Source organism: Chiloscyllium plagiosum, unplaced genomic scaffold (genome assembly GCF_037043375.1).
Source record: "Chiloscyllium plagiosum isolate Xiang-an unplaced genomic scaffold, Cpla_swu_hap1 HiC_scaffold_20, whole genome shotgun sequence".
NCBI lineage: Eukaryota > Metazoa > Chordata > Chondrichthyes > Orectolobiformes > Hemiscylliidae > Chiloscyllium > Chiloscyllium plagiosum.
The window spans coordinates 60,997,031-61,012,173 of NW_028270158.1; positions in this window are offsets into that span (position 1 = coordinate 60,997,031).

The following is a 15,143-nucleotide window of genomic DNA, read 5'->3' on the forward strand; positions in this document are numbered from 1 at the left end:
CAGGAACAGGAGCAGGAACAGGAACAGGAGCAGGAGCAGGAGGAGGAACAGGAGCAGGAACAGGATCAGGAGCAGGAGCAGGAGGAGGAACAGGAGCAGGAACAGGATCAGGAGCAGGAGCAGGAACAGGAACGGGAGCAGGAATGGGAGGAGGAACAGGAGAAGGAACAGGAGCAGGAGCAGGAGGAGGAACAGGAGCAGGAACAGGATCAGGAGCAGGAGCAGGAACAGGAACGGGAGCAGGAATGGGAGGAGGAAGAGGATCAGGAACAGGAGTAGGAAGAGGAGCACGAACAGGAGCAGGAGCAGGAAAAGGAGCAGGAGCAGGAGCAGGAACGGGAGCAGGGGCAGGAACAGGAGCAGGAACAGGAACAGGGGCAGGAAAAGGAGCAGGACTGGGGACAGGAACAGGAATGGGAACGGGAGCAGGAACAGGAACAGGAGCAGCAGCAGGGACAGAAGCAGGAACAGGAGCGGGAACAGGAACAGGAGCAGGAGCAGGAGCAGGAACAGGAGCAGGAGCAGGAAAAGGATCAGTAACAGGAACAGGAGCAGGAACAGGAGCAGGAACAGGAGCAGGAGCAGGAGCAGGAACAGGAGCCGGAGCAGGAACAGGAACAGGAGCAGGAGCGGGAGCCGGAGCGGGAGCAGGAACAGGAACAGAAACGGGATAGGGAATGGGAACGGGAGCAGGAACGAGAGCGGGAACTGGAGCAGGAGCAGGAACAGGAACAGGAACGGGATAGGGAATGGGAACGGGAGCAGGAAGGAGAGCGGGAACTGGAGCAGGAGCAGGAACAGGAATGGGAACGGGAGCAGGAACAGGAACAGGAGCGGGAGCAGAAACAGGAACAGGAACGGGATAGGGAATGGGAACGGGAGCAGGAACGAGAGCAGGAGCAGGAACAGGAACAGGAGCTGGAGCAGGAACAGGAGCAGGAGCAGGAGCAAGAGCAGGTACAGGAACAGGAACAGGAGCAGGAGCAGGAACAGGAGCAGGAACAGGAGCAGGAGCAGGAGCAGGAACAGGAGCAGGAGCAGGAACAGGAACAGGAGCAGGAACAGGAGCAGGAACAGGAACAGGATCTGGAACAGGAGCAGGATCAGGAACAGGAGCAGGAAGAGGAACTGGAGCAGGAACAGGAACAGGAGCAGAAGCAGGAATAGGAGCAGAAACAGGAGCAGGAACAGGAGCATGAGCAGGAGCAGGAGCAGGAAGAGGAACAGGATCAGGAACCGGAGCAGGAACAGGAGCAGGAAGAGGAGCAGGAAGAGGAGCAGGAAGAGGAGCAGGAACAGGAGCAGGAGCAGGAACAGGATCAGGAGCAGGAACAGAAACAGGAACAGGAGCAGGAGCAGGAAAAGGAGAAGGAACAGGAACAGGAACAGGAGCAGGAAAAGGAGAAGGAACAGGAGCAGGCGCAGGAAAAGGAGCAGGAATGGGGACAGGAACAGGAATGGGAACGGGAGCAGGAACGGGAGCTGGAACAGGAACAGGAGCAGGAGCAGCGACAGGAGCAGGAACAGGAGCAGGAACATGAGCAGGAGCAGGAACAGGAGAAGGAACAGGAGCAGGAACAAGAACAGGAGCAGGAGCAGGAGGAGGAACAGGAGCAGGAACAGGATCAGGAGCAGGAACAGGAACGGGAGCAGGAACGGGATGAGGAACAGGAGCAGGAACAGGAGCAGGTGCAGGAGCAGGAAAAGGAGAAGGAACAGGAGCAGGCGCAGGAAAAGGAGCAGGAGCAGTAACAGGAGCAGGAACAGGAGCAGGAACAGGAACAGGAACAGGAGCAGGAACAGGAGCAGGAGCAGGAACAGGAGCAGGAACAGGAGCAGGAACAGGAGCTTGAACAGGAGCAGGAGCAGGAACAGGAGCTGGAGCAGGAACAGGAACAGGAGCAGGAGCAGGAACAGGAGCCGGAGCAGGAACAGGGGCAGGAACAGGAGCAGGAACAGGAGCTGGAACAGGAGCAGGAGCAGGAACAGGAGCTGGAGCAGGAACAGGAACAGGAGCAGGAGCAGGAACAGGAGCCGGAGCAGGAACAGGAGCCGGAGCAGGAACAGGAACAGGAACAGGAACAGGAGCAGGAGCAGGAAGAGGAGCAGGAACAGGAACAGGAGCAGGAAAAGGAGAAGGAACAGGAGCAGGCGCAGGAAAAGGAGAAGGAACAGGAACAGGAGCAGGAAAAGGAGAAGGAACAGGAGCAGGCGCAGGAACAGGATCAGGAGCAGGAACAGGAACAGAAACAGGAACAGGAGCAGGAGCAGGAAAAGGAGAAGGAACAGGAACAGGAGCAGGAAAAGGAGAAGGAACAGGAGCAGGCGCAGGAAAAGGAGCAGGAATGGGGACAGGAACAGGAATGGGAACGGGAGCAGGAACAGGAACAGGAGCAGGAGCAGCGACAGGAGCAGGAACAGGAGCAGGAACAGGAACAGGAACGGGAGCAGGAACGGGAGGAGGAACAGGAGCAGGAACAGGAGCAGGAGCAGGAGCAGGAGCAGGAACAGGAGCAGGATCAGGAACAGGAGCAGGAAAAGGAGAAGGAAGAGGAACAGGAGCAGGAAAAGGAGAAGGAACAGGAGCAGGAGCAGGAACAGTAGCAGGAACTGGAAAAGGAGCAGGAATGGGGACAGGAACAGGAACAGGAGCAGGAACAGGAGCAGGAGCAGTAACAGGAGCAGGAGCAGGAGCAGGAGCAGGAGCAGGAACAGGAGCAGGAGCAGGAACAGGAACAGGAGCAGGAGCAGAAAAGGAGCAGGAACCGGAGCAGGAACAGGAGCAGGAGCAGGAACAGGAGCCGGAGCAGGAACAGGAACAGGAGCAGGAGCAGGAACAGGAACCGGAGCAGGAACAGGAACAGGAGCAGGAGCAGGAACAGGAGCCGGAGCAGGAACAGGAGCCGGAGCAGGAACAGGAACGGGAACGGGAACGGGATAGGGAATGGGAACGGGAGCAGGAACGAGAGCGGGAACTGGAGCAGGAGCAGGAACAGGAACGGGAACGGGATAGGGAATGGGAACGGGAGCAGGAACGAGAGCGGGAACTGGAGCAGGAGCAGGAACAGGAACGGGAACGGGATAGGGAATGGGAACGGGAGCAGGAACGAGAGCGGGAACTGGAGCAGGAGCAGGAACAGGAACGGGAACGGGAGCAGGAACAGGAACAGGAGCGGGAGCAGAAACAGGAACAGGAACGGGATAGGGAATGGGAACGGGAGCAGGAACGAGAGCAGGAGCAGGAGCAGGAACAGTAATGGGAACGGGAGCAGGAACGGGAGCAGGAACAGGAACAGGAACAGGAGCAGGAAGAGGAGCAGGAAGAGGAGCAGGAACAGGAGCAGGAGCAGGAACAGGAACAGGAGCAGGAGCAGGAGCAGGAAGAGGAGCAGGAACAGGAGCAGGAACAGGAGCAGGAGCAGGAACAGGAACAGGAGCAGGAGCAGGAAGAGGAGCAGGAAGAGGAGCAGGAACAGGAGCAGGAACAGGAGCAGGAGCAGGAACAGGAACAGGAGCAGGAGCAGGAGCAGGAAGAGGAGCAGGAACAGGAGCAGGAACAGGAGCAGGAGCAGGAACAGGAACAGGAGCAGGAGCAGGAGCATGAGCAGGAGCAGGCGCAGGAGCAGGAAGAGGAACAGGATCAGGAACCGGAGCAGGAACAGGATCAGGAACAGGAGCAGGAAGAGGAGCAGGAACAGGAGCAGGAACAGGAGCAGGAGCAGGAACAGGATCAGGTGCAGGAACAGGAACAGAAACAGGAACAGGAGCAGGAGCAGGAAAAGGAGAAGGAACAGGAGCAGGTGCAGGAAAAGGAGCAGGAATGGGGACAGGAACAGGAATGGGAACGGGAGCAGGAACGGGAGCTGGAACAGGAACAGGAGCAGGAGCAGCGACAGGAGCAGGAACAGGAGCAGGAGCAGGAGCAGGAACAGGAACAGGAGCAGGAGCAGCGACAGGAGCAGGAACAGGAGCAGGAACAGGAGCAGGGGCAGGAACAGGAACATGAGCCGGAGCAGGAACAGGAACAGGAGCAGGAGCAGGAACAGGAGCCGGAGCAGGAACAGGAACAGGAGCAGGACCGGGAGCCGGAGCGGGAGGAGGAACAGGAACAGGAACTCGATAGGGAATGGGAACGGGAGCAGGAACGAGAGCGGGAACTGGAGCAGGAGCAGGAACAGGAACGGGAACGGGAGCAGGAACAGGAACAGGAGCGGGAGCAGAAACAGGAACAGGAACGGGATAGGGAATGCGAACGGGAGCAGGAACGAGAGCAGGAGCAGGAGCAGGAATAGTAATGGGAACGGGAGCAGGAACGGGAGCAGGAACAGGAGCAGGAACAGGAGCAGGAACAGGAACAGGAGCAGGAACAGGAACAGGAACAGGAACAGGAACAGGAGCAGGAAGAGGAACAGGATCTGGAACAGGAGCAGGAACAGGATCAGGAACAGGAGCAGGAAGAGGAGCAGGAACAGGAGCAGGAACAGGAGCTGGAACAGGAGCAGGAGCAGGAACAGGAGCCGGAGCAGGAACAGGAACAGGAGCAGGAGCAGGAACAGGAGCCGGAGCAGGAACAGGAGCCGGAGCAGGAACAGGAACAGGAACAGGAACAGGAGCAGGAGCAGGAATAGGAGCAGAAACAGGAACAGGAACAGGAGCAGGAGCATGAGCAGGAGCAGGAGCAGGAGCAGGAAGAGGAACAGGATCAGGAACCGGAGCAGGAACAGGATCAGGAACAGGAGCAGGAAGAGGAGCAGGAACAGGAGCAGGAACAGGATCAGGAGCAGGAACAGGAACAGAAACAGGAGCAGGAAAAGGAGTAGGAACAGGAGCAGGAACAGTAAAAGGAGCAGGAATGGGGACAGGAACAGGAATGGGAACGGGAGCAGGAACGGGAGCTGGAACAGGAGCTGGAGCAGGAAGAGGAACGGGAGCAGGAACGGGAGGAGGAAGAGGATCAGGAACAGGAGTAGGAATAGGAGCAGGAACAGTAGCAGAAACAGGAGCAGGATCAGGAACAGGATCAGGGACTGGAAAAGGAGCAGGAATGGGAACGGGAGCAGGAACGCGAGCTGGAACACGAACAGGAGCAGGAGCAGTAATAGGAACAGGAGCCGGAGCAGGAACAGGAACAGGAGCAGGAGCAGGAACAGGATCAGGAACAGGAACAGGAGCAGGAGCAGGAACAGGATCAGGAACAGGAACAGGAGCAGGAGCAGGAATACGAGCAGAAACATGAGCAGGAACAGGAGCATGAGCAGGAGCAGGAGCAGGAGCAGGAAGAGGAACAGGATCAGGAACCGAAGCAGGAACAGGATCAGGAACAGGAGCAGGAAGAGGAGCAGGAACAGGAGCAGGAACAGGAGCATGAGCAGGAGCAGGAGCAGGAGCAGGAAGAGGAACAGGAACAGGAACCGGAGCAGGAACAGGATCAGGAACAGGAGCAGGAAGAGGAGCAGGAACAGGAGCAGGAACAGGAGCAGGAGCAGGAACAGGATCAGGAGCAGGAACAGGAACAGAAACAGGAACGGGAACAGGAGCAGGAAAAGGAGAAGGAACAGGAGCAGGAATGGGGACAGGAACAGGAATGGGAACGGGTGCAGGAACAGGAACAGGAGCAGGAGCAACGACAGGAGCAGGAACAGGAGCAGGAACAGGAGCAGGAGCAGGAACAGGAGAAGGAACAGGAGCAGGAACAAGAACAGGAGCAGGAGCAGGAGCAGGAGCAGGAAGAGGAACGGGAGCAGGAACGGGAGGAGGAAGAGGATCAGGAACAGGAGTAGGAAGAGGAGCAGGAACAGTAGCAGGAACAGGAGCAGGAGCAGGAACAGGAGCAGGATCAGGAGCAGGAACAGGAGCAGGAAAAGGAGAAGGAACAGGAACAGGAGCAGGAAAAGGAGAAGGAACAGGAGCAGGAGCAGGAGCAGGAGCAGGAACAGGAACAGGAGCAGGAACAGGAACAGGAGCAGGAACAGGAGCAGGAACAGGAGCAGGAACAGGAACAGGAACAGGAGCAGGAGCAGAAAAGGAGCAGGAACCGGAGCAGGAACAGGAGCAGGAGCAGGAACAGGAGCCGGAGCAGGAACAGGAACAGGAGCAGGAGCAGGAACAGGAGCCGGAGCAGGAACAGGAACAGGAGCAGGAGCAGGAACAGGAGCCGGAGCAGGAACAGGAGCCGGAGCAGAAACAGGAACAGGAGCAGGAGCGGGAGCCGGAGCGGGAGGAGGAACAGGAACAGGAACGGGATAGGGAATGGGAGCAGGAACGGGAGCAGGAACGGGAGCAGGAACGGGAGCAGGAACAGGAGCAGGAACAGGAGCAGGAACAGGAACAGGAGCAGGAACAGGAACAGGAACAGGAACAGGAGCAGGAAGAGGAACAGGATCTGGAACAGGTGCAGGAACAGGATCAGGAACAGGAGCAGGAAGAGGAGCAGGAACAGGAGCAGGAACAGGAGCAGGAGCAGGAACAGGAACAGGAGCAGGAGCAGGAGCATGAGCAGGAGCAGGAGCAGGAGCAGGAAGAGGAACAGGATCAGGAACCGGAGCAGGAACAGGATCAGGAACAGGAGCAGGAAGAGGAGCAGGAACAGGAGCAGGAACAGGAGCAGGAGCAGGAACAGGATCAGGAGCAGGAACAGGAACAGAAACAGGAACAGGAGCAGGAGCAGGAAAAAGAGAAGGAACAGGAACAGGAGCAGGAAAAGGAGAAGGAACAGGAGCAGGCGCAGGAAAAGGAGCAGGAATGGGGACAGGAACAGGAATGGGAACGGGAGCAGGAACGGGAGCTGGAACTGGAACAGGAGCAGGAGCAGCGACAGGAGCAGGAACAGGAGCAGGAGCAGGAGCAGGAACAGGAGAAGGAACAGGAGCAGGAACAAGAACAGGAGCAGGAGCAGGATCAGGAGCAGGAGCAGGAACAGGAACGGGAGCAGGAACCGGAGGAGGAACAGGAGCAGGAACAGGAGCAGGAGCAGGAGCAGGAAGAGGAACGGGAGCAGGAACGGGAGGAGGAAGAGGATCAGGAACAGGAGTAGGAAGAGGAGCAGGAACAGTAGCAGGAACAGGAGCAGGAGCAGGAACAGGAGCAGGATCAGGAACAGGAACAGGAGCAGGAAAAGGAGAAGGAACAGGAACAGGAGCAGGAAAAGGAGAAGGAACAGGAGCAGGAGCAGGAACAGTAGCAGGAACTGGAAAAGGAGCAGGAATGGGGACAGGAACAGGAATGGGAACGGGAGCAGGAACGCGAGCTGGAACACGAACAGGAACAGGAGCAGTAACAGGAGCAGGAGCAGGAACAGGAGCAGGAACAGGAGCAGGAGCAGTAGCAGGAACAGGAGCCGGAGCAGGAACAGGAACAGGAGCAGGAGCAGGAACAGGAGCAGGAGCAGGAGCAGGAGCAGGAACAGGAGCAGGAACAGGAGCCGGAGCAGGAACAGGAACAGGAGCAGGAGCAGGAACAGGAGCAGGAGCAGGAACAGGAGCAGGAACAGGAGCAGGAGCAGGAGCAGGAGCAGGAACAGGAGCAGGAGCAGGAACAGGAGCCGGAGCAGGAACAGGAGCCGGAGCGGGAGGAGGAACAGGAACAGGAACAGGAGCAGGAACAGGAACAGGATCAGGAGCAGGAACAGGAGCAGGAACAGGAACAGGATCAGGAGCAGGAGCAGGAACAGGAGCAGGAGCAGTAGCAGGAACAGGAGCCGGAGCAGGAACAGGAACAGGAGCAGGAGCAGGAACAGGAGCAGGAGCAGGAGCAGGAGCAGGAACAGGAGCAGGAACAGGAGCCGGAGCAGGAACAGGAACAGGAGCAGGAGCAGGAACAGGAGCAGGAACAGGAGCAGGAGCAGGAGCAGGAGCAGGAACAGGAGCAGGAGCAGGAACAGGAGCCGGAGCAGGAACAGGAGCCGGAGCGGGAGGAGGAACAGGAGCAGGAGCAGGAGCAGGAGCAGGAAGAGGAACAGGATCAGGAACCGGAGCAGGAACAGGATCAGGAACAGGAGCAGGAAGAGGAGCAGGAACAGGAGCAGGAACAGGAGCAGGAGCAGGAACAGGATCAGGAGCAGGAACAGGAACAGAAACAGGAACAGGAGCAGGAGCAGGAAAAAGAGAAGGAACAGGAACAGGAACAGGAAAAGGAGCAGGAACAGTAGCAGGCGCAGGAAAAGGAGCAGGAATGGGGACAGGAACAGGAATGGGAACGGGAGCAGGAACGGGAGCAGGAACAGGAGCAGGAGCAGGAACAGGAACAGGAACAGGAACAGGAGCAGGAGCAGGAACAGGAGCAGGAGCAGGCAAAGGAGAAGGAACAGGAAAAGGAGAAGGAACAGGAGCAGGCGCAGGAAAAGGAGCAGGAATGGGGACAGGAACAGGAATGGGAACGGGAGCAGGAACAGGAACAGGAGCAGGAGCAGCGACAGGAGCAGGAACAGGAGCAGGAACAGGAGCAGGAGCAGGAGCAGGAGCAGGAACAGGAGCAGGAACAGGAGCAGGAAGAGGAACGGGAGCAGGAACGGGAGGAGGAAGAGGATCAGGAACAGGAGTAGGAACAGGAGCAGGAGCAGGAACAGGAGCAGGATCAGGAACAGGAGCAGGAAAAGGAGAAGGAACAGGAACAGGAGCAGGAAAAGGAGAAGGAACAGGAGCAGGAGCAGGAACAGTAGCAGGAACTGGAAAAGGAGCAGGAATGGGGACAGGAACAGGAATGGGAACGGGAGCAGGAACGCGAGCTGGAACACGAACAGGAGCAGGAGCAGTAACAGGAGCAGGAGCAGGAGCAGGAGCAGGAGCAGGAACAGGAGCAGGAGCAGGAACAGGAACAGGAGCAGGAGCAGAAAAGGAGCAGGAACCGGAGCAGGAACAGGAGCAGGAGCAGGAACAGGAGCCGGAGCAGGAACAGGAACAGGAGCAGGAGCAGGAACAGGAACCGGAGCAGGAACAGGAACAGGAGCAGGAGCAGGAACAGGAGCCGGAGCAGGAACAGGAGCCGGAGCAGGAACAGGAACGGGAACGGGAACGGGATAGGGAATGGGAACGGGAGCAGGAACGAGAGCGGGAACTGGAGCAGGAGCAGGAACAGGAACGGGAACGGGATAGGGAATGGGAACGGGAGCAGGAACGAGAGCGGGAACTGGAGCAGGAGCAGGAACAGGAACGGGAACGGGAGCAGGAACAGGAACAGGAGCGGGAGCAGAAACAGGAACAGGAACGGGATAGGGAATGGGAACGGGAGCAGGAACGAGAGCAGGAGCAGGAGCAGGAACAGTAATGGGAACGGGAGCAGGAACGGGAGCAGGAACAGGAACAGGAACAGGAGCAGGAAGAGGAGCAGGAACAGGAGCAGGAGCAGGAACAGGAACAGGAGCAGGAGCAGGAGCAGGAAGAGGAGCAGGAACAGGAGCAGGAACAGGAGCAGGAGCAGGAACAGGAACAGGAGCAGGAGCAGGAAGAGGAGCAGGAAGAGGAGCAGGAACAGGAGCAGGAACAGGAGCAGGAGCAGGAACAGGAACAGGAGCAGGAGCAGGAGCAGGAAGAGGAGCAGGAACAGGAGCAGGAACAGGAGCCGGAGCAGGAACAGGAACAGGAGCAGGAGCAGGAGCATGAGCAGGAGCAGGCGCAGAAGCAGGAAGAGGAACAGGATCAGGAACCGGAGCAGGAACAGGATCAGGAACAGGAGCAGGAAGAGGAGCAGGAACAGGAGCAGGAACAGGAGCAGGAGCAGGAACAGGATCAGGAGCAGGAACAGGAACAGAAACAGGAACAGGAGCAGGAGCAGGAAAAGGAGAAGGAACAGGAGCAGGCGCAGGAAAAGGAGCAGGAATGGGGACAGGAACAGGAATGGGAACGGGAGCAGGAACGGGAGCTGGAACAGGAACAGGAGCAGGAGCAGCGACAGGAGCAGGAACAGGAGCAGGAGCAGGAGCAGGAAGAGGAACGGGAGCAGGAACGGGAGGAGGAAGAGGATCAGGAACAGGAGTAGGAAGAGGAGCAGGAACAGTAGCAGGAACAGGAGCAGGAGCAGGAACAGGAGCAGGATCAGGAGCAGGAAAAGGAGAAGGAACAGGAACAGGAGCAGGAAAAGGAGAAGGAACAGGAGCAGGAGCAGGAACAGTAGCAGGAACTGGAAAAGGTGCAGGAATGGGGACAGGAACAGGAATGGGAACGGGAGCAGGAACGCGAGCTGGAACACGAACAGGAGCAGGAGCAGTAACAGGAGCAGGAGCAGGAGCAGGAACAGGAGCAGGAACAGGAGCAGGAGCAGGAACAGGAACAGGAGCAGGAGCAGGAACAGGAGCAGGAGCAGGAACAGGAACAGGAGCAGGAACAGGAGCAGGAACAGGAGCAGGAGCAGGAACAGGAGCCGGAGCAGGAACAGGAACAGGAGCAGGAGCAGGAACAGGAGCAGGAGCAGGAACAGGAGCCGGAGCAGGAACAGGAACAGGAGCAGGAACAGGAACAGGAGCAGGAACAGGAACAGGAGCCGGAGCGGGAGGAGGAACAGGAACAGGAACGGGATAGGGAATGGGAACGAGAGCGGGAACTGGAGCAGGAGCAGGAACAGGAACGGGAACGGGATAGGGAATGGGAACGGGAGCAGGAACGAGAGCCGGAACTGGAGCAGGAACAGGAACGGGAACGGGAGCAGGAACAGGAACAGGAGCAGGAGCAGTAGCAGGAGCAGGAGCAGGAACAGGAGCAGGAGCAGGAACAGGAACAGGAACGGGATAGGGAATGGGAACGGGAGCAGGAACGAGAGCGGGAACTGGAGCAGGAGCAAGAACAGGAACGGGAACGGGATAGGGAATGGGAACGGGAGCAGGAACGAGAGCCGGAACTGGAGCAGGAACAGGAACGGGAACGGGAGCAGGAACAGGAACAGGAGCGGGAGCAGAAACAGGAACAGGAACGGGATAGGGAATGGGAACGGGAGCAGGAACGAGAGCAGGAGCAGGAGCAGGAACAGTAATGGGAACGGGAGCAGGAACGGGAGCAGGAACAGGAACAGGAACAGGAGAAGGAACAGGAGCAGGAACAGGAACTGGAGCAGGGACAGGAACAGGAGCAGGGACAGGAACAGGAGCAGGAAGAGGAACAGGATCTGGAACAGGAGCAGGAACAGGATCAGGAACAGGAACAGGAACAGGAACAGGAGCAGAAACAGGAGCAGGAACAGGAGCAGGAAGAGGAACAGGATCTGGAACAGGAGCAGGAACAGGATCAGGAACAGGAACAGGAAGAGGAACAGGAACAGGAACAGGGGCAGGAACAGGAGCAGGAACAGGAGCAGGAGCAGGAACAGGATCAGGAGCGGGAACAGGAACAGAAACAGGAACAGGAGCAGGAGCAGGAGCAGGAAAAGGAGAAGGAACAGGAACAGGAGCAGGAAGAGGAGAAGGAACAGGAGCAGGCGCAGGAAAAGGAGCAGGAACAGGAACAGGAGGAGGAGGAGGAACAGGAGCAGGAACAGGATCAGGAGCAGGAACAGGAGCAGGAGGAGGAGGAGGAACAGGAGCAGGAACAGGATCAGGAGCAGGAGCAGGAGCAGGAACGGGAGGAGGAACAGGATCAGGAACAGGAGTAGGAAGAGGAGCAGGAGCAGATACAGGAACAGGAGCAGGAACAGGAAAAGGAGAAGGAACAGGAACAGGAACAGGAACAGGAACAGGAGCAGGAACAGGAGCAGGAGCAGGAACAGGAACAGGAGCAGGAGCAGGAACAGGATCAGGAACGGGAATGGGAGCTGGAACAGAAACAGGAACGGGAGCAGGAACGGGAATGGGAGCAGGAACAGGAACAGGAGCAGGACCAGGAACAGTAGCAGGAACAGGCGCAGGTACGGGACGAGGAACAGGAGCAGAATGGGGAGCAGGAACAGGAACGGGAGCAGGAATGGGAACAGGAGCAGGAGCAGGAACAGCAACAGGAGCAGGAAGAGGAACAGGAGCAGGAGCAGGAGCAGGAACAGAAGCAGGAGCAGGAACGGGAACGGGAACGGGATAGGGAATGGGAACGGGAGCAGGAACAGGAGCAGGAACTTAGGGGAGGGGGGAGTGAGGGGATGGGGAGTGAGGGGAGGAGGAGCGAGAGAAGGGGAGGAGGAGTGAGGGGTGGGTAGTGATGGGAGGAGTGAGGGGACGGGCGTGAGGGGTGGAGGAGTGAGGGGAGGAGGACTGAGGCGTGCAGAGTGAGGGGAGAGGAGTGAGGGGAGGAGGAGTGAGGGGAGGGGAGTGATGGGAGGATGAGTGTGGGGAGGGGAGCGAGAGGAGGGGAGTGAGGAGTGGAGGAGCGAGGGAGGGAAGTGAGGGGATGGGGAGCGAGGGGAGTGGAGTGAGGGTAGGGGGAGTGAGGGGAGGGGGAGTGAGGGGAGGGGGAGTGACGGGTGGAGGAGCGAGGGGAGGAGGAGTGAGGGGAGGAGGATTGAGGGGAGGAGGAGCGAGGGCTGGAGGAGCAAGGGGTGGAGGAGCGAGGCGAGAAGGAGCGAGGGGAGGAGGAGTGAGGGGAGGAGGAGTGAGGGGAGGAGGAGCAAGGGGTGGAGGAGTGAGGCGAGAAGGACTGAGGGGAGGAGGAGTGAGGGGAGGAGGAGCGAGGGGAGGAGGAGTGAGGGGCGGGGGAGTGAGGGGAGGAGGAGTGAGGGGAGGAGAAGCGAGGGGAGGGGGAGCGAGGGGTGGAGGAGTGAGGGGAGGAGGAGTGAGGGGAGGGGGAGTGAGGGGAGAAGGAGTGAGGAGAGGAGGTGCGAGGGGAGGGGAAGTGAGGGGAGGGGGAGCGAGGGGAGGAGAAGCAAGGGGAGGAGGAGTGAGGGGAGTAGGAGTGAGGGGAGGAGGCGCGATGGGAGCGGGAGTGAGGGGAGTAGGAGTGAGGGGAGGAGTGAGGACAGGAGGAGTGAGAGGAGGAGGAGTGAGGGGAGGAGGAGTGAGGGAATGGTGAGTGAGGGGAGGTAGAGCGATGGGAAGGGGAGTGAGGTGACGGGGAGTGAGGGGGGAGGAGTGAGGGGAGGAGAAGCGAGGGGAGGAGGAGTGAGGGGAGGAGGAGTGAGGGGAGGAGGAGTGAGGAGAGGAGAAGCGAGGGGAGGAGGAGTGAGGGGAGGAGGAGTGAGCGGAGGGGGAGCAAGGGAGGGGAGGGTGAGTGAGGGGAGGAGGAGTGAAGGGAAGGGGAGTGAGGGGAGGGGGAGTGAGGGGAGGAGGAGTGAGAGGAGGGGGAGCGAGTGAAGGGGGAGCGAGGGGAGGGGGAGTGAGGGGAGGGGGAGTGACGGGAGGGGAGTGAGGGGAGGGGGAGTGAGGGGACGGGGTGTGACGGGAGGGGGAGTGAGGGGAGGGGTAGTGACTGGAGGGAGTGTGACAGGAGGGGGCGTGAGGGGAGGGGGAGTGACGGGTGGAGGAGCGAGGGGTGGAGGAGCGAGGCGAGAAGGAGCGAGGGGAGGAGGAGTTTGGGGAGGAGGAGCGAGGGGAGGAGGAGTGAGGGGCGGGGGAGTGATGGAGGGGAGGGTGTGAGGGGAGGAGGAGTGAAGGGAAGGGGAGTGAGGGGAGGAGGAGCAAGGGGTGGAGGAGTGAGGCGAGAAGGAGCGAGGGGAGGAGGAGTGAGGGGAGGAGGAGCGAGGGGAGGAGGAGTGAGGGGCGGGGGAGTGATGGAGGGGAGGGTGTGAGGGGAGGAGGAGTGAAGGGAAGGGGAGTGAGGGGAGGGGCAGTGAGGGGAGGAGGAGTGAGGGGAGGGTGAGAGAGGGGAGGGGGAGGGAGGAGAGGAGGAGCGAGGGGAGGGGGAGTGAGGGGAGGGGGAATGAGGGGAGGAGGAGTGTAGGGAGGACGAGTGAGGGGAGGGGGAGTGAGGGGAGGGGGAGCGGAGGGAGTAGGAGTGATGGGAGGAGGAGTGAGGGGATGGGGAGTGAGGAGAGAAGGAGCGAGGAGAGGGGGAGTGAGGGGAGGGGGAGTGAGGGGAGGAGGTGCGAGAGAAGGGGAGGAGGAGTGAGGGGTGGGTAGTGATGGGAGGAGTTAGGGGAGGGAGTGAGGGGTGGAGGAGTGAGGGGAGGAGGACTGAAGGGTGCAGAGTGAGGGGAGAGGAGTGAGGGGAGGAGGAGTGAGGGGAGGGGAATGATGGGAGGATGAGTGAGGGGAGGGGAGAGAGGAGTGGAGGAGCGAGGGAGGGGAGTGGGGATGAGGAGCGAATGGAGTGGAGTGAGGGTAGGGGGATTGAGGGGAGGAGGAGTGTGAGGAGAGGGAGTGAGTGAAGGGGGAGCGAGGGGAGGGGGACTGAGGGGAGGGGGAGTGACGGGATGGGAGTGAGGGGAGGGGGAGTGAGGGGAGGGGGAGTGACGGGAGGGGGAGTGAGGGGAGGGGGAGTGATGGGAGGGAGCGTGACGGGAGGGGGAGTGAGGGGAGGGGGAGTGACGGGTGGAGGAGCGAAGCGAGGGTGAGCGAGCGGTGGAGGAGTGAGGGAAGGAGGATTGAGGGATGGAGGAGTGAGGGGTGGAGGAGCGAGGGGTCTAGGAGTGAGGGGAGGAGGATTGAGGGGTGGAGGTGCGAGGGGTTAAGGAGCGAGGGGAGGAGGAGTGAGGAGAGGAGAAGCGAGGGGAGGAGGAGTGAGGGGAGGAGGAGTGAGCGGAGGGGGAGCAAGGGAGGGGAGGGTGAGTGAGGGGAGGAGGAGTGAAGGGAAGGGGAGTGAGGGGAGGGGGAGTGAGGGGAGGAGGAGTGAGAGGAGGGGGAGCGAGTGAAGGGGGAGCGAGGGGAGGGGGAGTGAGGGGAGGGGGAGTGACGGGAGGGGAGTGAGGGGAGGGGGAGTGAGGGGACGGGGTGTGACGGGAGGGGGAGTGAGGGGAGGGGTAGTGACTGGAGGGAGTGTGACAGGAGGGGGCGTGAGGGGAGGGGGAGTGACGGGTGGAGGAGCGAGGGGTGGAGGAGCGAGGCGAGAAGGAGCGAGGGGAGGAGGAGTTTGGGGAGGAGGAGCGAGGGGAGGAGGAGTGAGGGGCGGGGGAGTGATGGAGGGGAGGGTGTGAGGGGAGGAGGAGTGAAGGGAAGGGGAGTGAGGGGAGGAGGAGCAAGGGGTGGAGGAGTGAGGCGAGAAGGAGCGAGGGGAGGAGGAGTGAGGGGAGGAGGAGCGAGGGGAGGAGGAGTGAGGGGCGGGGGAGTGATGGAGGGGAGGGTGTGAGGGGAGGAGGAGTGA